Source organism: Dreissena polymorpha, chromosome 1, assembly GCF_020536995.1.
Source record: "Dreissena polymorpha isolate Duluth1 chromosome 1, UMN_Dpol_1.0, whole genome shotgun sequence".
In the NCBI taxonomy this organism is placed as follows: domain Eukaryota; kingdom Metazoa; phylum Mollusca; class Bivalvia; order Myida; family Dreissenidae; genus Dreissena; species Dreissena polymorpha.
Genome location: NC_068355.1, coordinates 124,053,728 through 124,060,401, shown reverse-complemented (window position 1 = coordinate 124,060,401; position 6,674 = coordinate 124,053,728). Strand labels below are relative to the sequence as shown.

Genomic DNA, 6,674 nt, shown 5'->3' with positions numbered 1-6,674 from the left:
TTTTAAAACATGATTAATTGAATTTCACACATATTATCACGGTGTCGTAATTATTTTAAGAAGGCCGTTAGGTCGTTGAAAGATGATTAGAAGTGTTACAATAAGGCAATAATATACTTTATAATAGCATTGACACAAAAACAGATGGTTTGCTTTCCTCAATCGTCAGCAAAATGACTACATTTACCGATAACGTCCTTTTGTTCAATAAACAAACAGTAAAATAAATCGAATCAATACCTTCATGTTGAAAAATTGGTAACGCTTGGGCTAAATGTTGAAGCTGGATATATGCTCGTTACATAAACAATTTATTTCGTTATTTATATGTTAACACTTCTCTGAGATCCTCCAAGCTACTCAAAATTCTAGTTTATGCATTCTCATCACCCGTGATAGCATGATGATTATCTTTACTTCACGTGAAGTATTGCATTATAGACATGATAACGGACAAGTACATGGACATCTTCCAAAGAGACTCAGTTCTTCACAATATTGAAATTGGTTATAAAATGATTTTCCAAACTAGATGTAACATGTTGCTGTTTATGAACATATTTAAAGTTCCGTTGAGGTACAATTCTCAATCATTAAAATAACTTACGCGATACATTGTGAACTTAGATAACAATCTATATGTGATAACATGTATAACTTGGTCATAAGATATTAAATAAAGAGACGTTTCAAATGGCTTAAATACATTATTTATTTTGACTGAGTGTCAATGTCAATATAAGAATCAATTTCACTAAGATTATTAGCTCCTTTATCAATTTTTGCTGCTGTGACTGTAAAAAGGAGGTAAACACTTTTCAGAATTAACATTGAATACTTTGGAGGAGATTTTATATTACGGTTTTTAAAATATAAATGTTAAAAGTGTTAAAAATGGTCCTTGTATATTCTAGTATATTCAAATTAATAATAATAATAAAGAAAAAGAAGCGAAATAAAATCGATAAGAAAGAAAAACGAATAAAAAACGCTTAAATTTAATCTTTTTGCATTATTAATCCACGATTTTTTTTATTATGCGCCTGGTGTTATTAAATGACAACGTGGAATTTTCTGTCAGCAGGAGTTTTTACATATTGTGAAGTTTCTACGTTTTCGTCATCTGTATACGGATTCGTGTGCTTACTTCAATATAGTCCTCGGCTGAATGCAATTATTTCGAAGGACGCATTAGTTTCACTATTTTATGTGATGTTTAAATATTATTTAACGTTAACCTCGTTTTACTTCAAGCACAGGGGACAGTGTTAAATATATGTATGTGCAACATTATGCGTGTGCTTAAGTTGTCAAGTAGTTTGTCACTTTCACTTCTGAATAAATAAGCATATACATTTGGGATAAAACGTTTATTTTTTTAATCCAGAGTGCATACATTTTAAAATTAATTTAAATAATTATAGAGTAAGTGAAGTGTGTAAAATACCCAAGAAGTCATTGTAATACGTGCACTGATATTTGTATCCAAAAAGCGAGAAATCATTCGTTGACTACCTATGACTGCAACAACATACCCTACGGTTATGAACGTTTTAATCGTTTCACTGTATACAGACCTTATGTGGCCTTGTGTGAGGATTCTATGAACATACATATTTTTGTAGAATGAATTACGATTGACCAAATTAAATAAATCTAATGTAAAGTGTGTTTTCAAATAAGCACAATTTAGACGCACATACTTTAGGAAAAGTGTTAGTTATATGTTCACCTTATGCAGTTTAGTAAATTGATATAAATAATTTACATCTCCAAAATGGTCCACTGATGAATCATTCGAGCAAGTTATTTCAATATTTTACATTTAAAAGCAACTTATACGAGTGACCTTATAGCGAGTATCTCAGATTTAATGTCAACAAAATAAACTATATTTCAATGGTTCCACAAAATAAATATTTACTTTAAACAAATTCATAACGATCAAGTTATACCGAGACAAAAAACGTTTACTCTCCTTAATAACATTTGTAAACAAATGGCACGTATTGTTTGGTTAATGCTTCATATGTTATTTCACATGCAACGCAAAACGCCTCTTTGTATTTGCATTTCGCCTTATAGTAAATTTAAAGTATTAACTATCGACCGAGTTAGAGCTAGTGATATTTAAAAGTACAGATTAACACACAGCTTGGATAACAGTGAGGTTCGTGTAAATGATTCCACAAAAATTGAATTACAAACATGCACTTCCAATGCCGATGACAGATGTTAAATTAAACCAGATTATCATCCAGCAGCCGATGGGGCGGCAGATGATGATAGGATCGTTGAAGGGACAGAGGGACTGGGACACGGGGCTGTTTGCATGCTTTGCAAGTCACGTTGTTTTTTTTGTACAAGAACTGTTTGTCAGTTTACTGTAGAAAATATAAAAATAAAAAAGTTAGGCAAATGTGTGTAAACAAAAGAGTTATGTTTATTTTGCGATATTCAAACCAGTTTAGCGGTCGTTACCATGCAATAATAGCGAACGTATGAAAAGCGCCTTTGTTCCCATGTACATCAATACAAGTATGAAGGTATTGAAGGTCGCCATGGTGTAATGCATATGATGTCCGCCTAGAAACCGGGAGGCCACGGGTTCAATCCCTACCGTGGGAGCGTTCTTTAGATCTCCCCCAAAGACAACAAGTACTGGATCTAGGCCCAGGAAACGGACTCGAGAGCATTTATATAAGCCTTAGGCTTTCGATGCAATCGAGCTAAAAATAATTAGGTTAAACTAATACAAGTATGACATAACACTTGTTTACAACTTTAAATACGTCATTTTAATTACGTTTTTTTCTTCCTGTGCTTTGTATCATAGGTAACAAGTTTTGTTAAAAGGGTGGATCAGCTATTATTTTCCTCATGTCTTATATGCGTCTGGATGATTAGATTTAATAATTTAATACATACATTTCGGTGATTTTACAAGACTTTAGAATTATAAAACGTTTAAATATTATTCACTCTCGCTTTGATGTCTCTTGTTTGCACAGTTTTACAATATAACAAAATGTGTATTGCTTCAAGTATTTCATTTCTTCTAAGAGCAGACGAAGTTATTTTTTGTTTCTTTAATGATTATTAAATAATTGAAATATATTGTATATTTGTTTCGACATAGTACTTTTGAGCGGATAAGCAGTGTATCATTTTGTTTGTTCGAAGTGTATGTAAATTTTAAATTAATTTTTAAAATTAAACCCTATGGTTAAAACCCTAATCTAATAGAATTTCTAAATACATGTTCAGTCGATGTATACAGTATTTCAAAATGACCGAGATCAGGCAATGCGTAGATGAACAGGTAATGACATATGGTTGTAAAGCTATGTATAGCACAAATGTGTTAATATTAAAAACCAAATAGATCTTAGAGTAAACGTTAAACAATTTAAATGTTGACGCACTACACATGTATATGTCGATTGAACAATGCATTTCTAGTGTGTACGGAAATACTGCACAATCGGTTGACAAAGCTTCATCTTATGTATTAGAACATTATCAATTTTGTCATCGCTTTAGTTCATCATTGTATGCGTATGAATAATACATTTATTTCATGTACTTACAATGATAAATGGTGTATTGTACAAGTTGTAAGCAACGTCTCTGTGTTTAGTAATGTACCAAAGGTTTACTTATGATGGTTGATACAAAGGTCTCTGAAGTCGCTTGAAGCTATACATTATCACGCCTTCGTCATCTAAGTGCTTTACTTCCCGTGAAATGATCACGTTTCTACCATTTTAAATTACTCTTTACACTTTAAGTTTGGGAGAACATGACCACGCCTTATCAATATGAGCGTTTTTCTTTTCGTGATATGTTCACTGTTCATTCTTTGCTCCATTTCCAACATCAGCACTTGCTTGTGGCATTTAACGATCAAGTCTTATTAATCTGTGTGATTTCCTTTCGGTGATATGTTCACTGTTTCAACGTCAAATACCCTATAAACTAATAGCATTTGCTTGGACCAATACATGATCACTTCCTACTCATCATTGTGTTTTCCTTTCGTTGATATGTCCACTGTCTTGCCCTCTATGTACACTTTGCTAAAAGCAGTTGTCATGAGGAATGTGTACTCATATCTAACTGTTTTGGTTTCAGTAATATGCACACGGTTCTGCCTTCCCTGTACACTGTACACAATCAGCAGACGCTTAAGCGAATGCATGTGCATGCCTTTTTGTTTGCCGGAAGGTTTGATGGCACTTCGAACTCGAATGAGGACACTTGGTGGAATACAGGTTTGTCTCATATTTAAATTGCAATTCGGAACAGCTTTGCTCATATTTGATATAAACAAGTTTGTTGACTGATGATTTGATGTATTTGTATACTACTACAAATGATAGTTTAATAGATGTTTTATTTTTATAAACCTAATACTTACTTGAAATGTGTTCCATGGATTGTTATATATCCATAAATGTCTTATAAGTGTATACTTTCTCCTGATTGGGTACGTGACGTCAGACAGAATACTTGTAATAACATGAATTTTGTATGATTGCGATAGGCCGTTCTTTTTCATGGCTCCATTTGCAAAGACTGCCTTGTTATCTACGCATGTGGCGCATGCGCCGTGTTTCAGATGGCCAGGGAATGAGATGCCATGGGTTTGTAGACAGCTTTTTAATCACGGCATTGAGTGAATCATAATACTGCCAGTATGTGTTAAAATTTCATATAGCCATATCCACAATGAAATGTATCATAACCGGTAATGTATGTTCTTAACTTTTAGATATGTTTGTCACAATGCCTTCCATCTAAAAGAATCAAAGCGCTGTAGGCGCTGATGGCCTGAGGCTAGATTAAGTGTGCTTGGGAAGAGGTATTGTCCGATTTTTTCGCTTTGTCCGAATTTATACGGATTGACACTAGCGGTTGAGTGCAGAAGCTCAGAGACTGTAAGAAAAGACAATATTTGTGTACATACTACACTGTACATAGACGGTGGAGGACTACACGATACTGGCGGTGGGAACGATTACCTTTTGTTCAACTCTACAAATATGGTAGAGGTTCTTCTACATAGGCAGTGAAGAATAACAACAACAACAGCATGGCCGCAAAAAAACTGTTATTGTTGGCGTCAAATAAATCACTTTACATAGCCTAAAATAGCTTTTTATAACATAGTTAACAGATAAGGAAAACACTCATACTTTGTAATGTGTAAACAAAAGAAAATCCACTTACCCTGATAGCGAACGGTGTACAGATTGTGTACTTTATCTCACGTAGAACTTTTCGCGTTCGATTTGCGCGCTCGATCTGCGCAGTGAAATACCATATCTGGCTACTTCGTCTATTTCCGAGAATGATCGTGAATATTTTTTTCATTTTCTTTTTTTTTCTGGAATGACTTGTTAACGCATAATAAAATAACAATATTTTAAAATATGTTTATAAATACCAAATATAAGGTCTTCAAAAATTGTCACAGATTTTTTTTATTTTTACTGTCTCCGTAAACACTCGTATCTTTTCTGCCTAGACCGTCAAGTGAGGAACTAATTCTCGCATGAATAAGTAAACAATAAAAACTAGCAAATAGTCGTAGCAAATGCTAAGCAATTTTGCTTCAATAATATTGTGTTACACTTTGTATGACACTGTCATGTGATATAGTGATGTGCTGTATTTATAAGGCGGGCTAACTTCTTTTATTTCGCATGAATTAAGTGGTAAATCGGAGTTTTGGGAATTTGGATTTTGGCAGCCAGCCAATTCGGATAGGCTCAGAAATTTGTATCATTACTATGGCCTTGGGGCTACGCCCCAGACAAAAAAACGAACTTTGTACGGAATGTGAATGCATCAGATTATTGCCACTTCATGTGAGAATGTTAAATGTATTTGATCCATATTTATCCGCAATAAAACCGTTAATCGATGATCTGAACATTTGTTTATGTTGGTCAAAATAACGTCTTTCTACGAGCAATAACTCGTCAACGCATTTACCGATTGGCTTGATACCAATCATGTGGTTTGGCCTTGGACAGTAGATGACCCCTATTGAAATTCGAATCACTGGGGCAAAGGTCAATATCACTGTTACAATAAGTGTGAAAATCAAGGTCGCGGTCACATTAAATGTGAACATCGTTTCCGATCAATAACTCGTCAATGGATTTACCAATTGGCTTGATACTTCACGTGTGCATTGGCCATGGACAGTAGATGACTCCTAGTTAAAATACTATAATATTTTCAACCCATTCACTATAACGATTATTTAACAGAAGTGCATAATTCTGTGTCATCTAAAAACTTATTTACAAGGCTAAGTCACACTTATTTGAGATAAGATTAACTCTTATGGTCACTTTTGTTGCAAAAAATCCTGTGTCAAGGCCCTGTTTATGGGGGGGGGGGCGCATTTGCCTCCGACCGCGGAGCTCTTGTTATATTAATGTTGAAAAAAATGAGTTAATAGAAAACTTGTTTGTTTTATTGTTCAGCTATATAAACTAATAACATGTATTTTACGTATAAAAAGCCACATTATACACGTGTGATATATTTTTATATAATGCGTTGACACACTTCGGTACTTTCCGTGGGTCTAAGCACATTTCTTTTTGAAAACATGTCGTTTTGATATCATTTTTCAAACTTAATATACTTAATATACT

The 6,674-nt window shown here is 33.8% G+C and overlaps 1 protein-coding gene across 2 annotated transcripts in view; it reads right to left on the bottom strand.

The window, feature by feature from the left end:
* LOC127848383 (calcium-responsive transcription factor-like) overlaps nucleotides 1-6,674 on the bottom strand; it is a 211,335-nt gene that overhangs the window by 86,382 nt on the left and 118,279 nt on the right. The window lies entirely within an intron of this gene.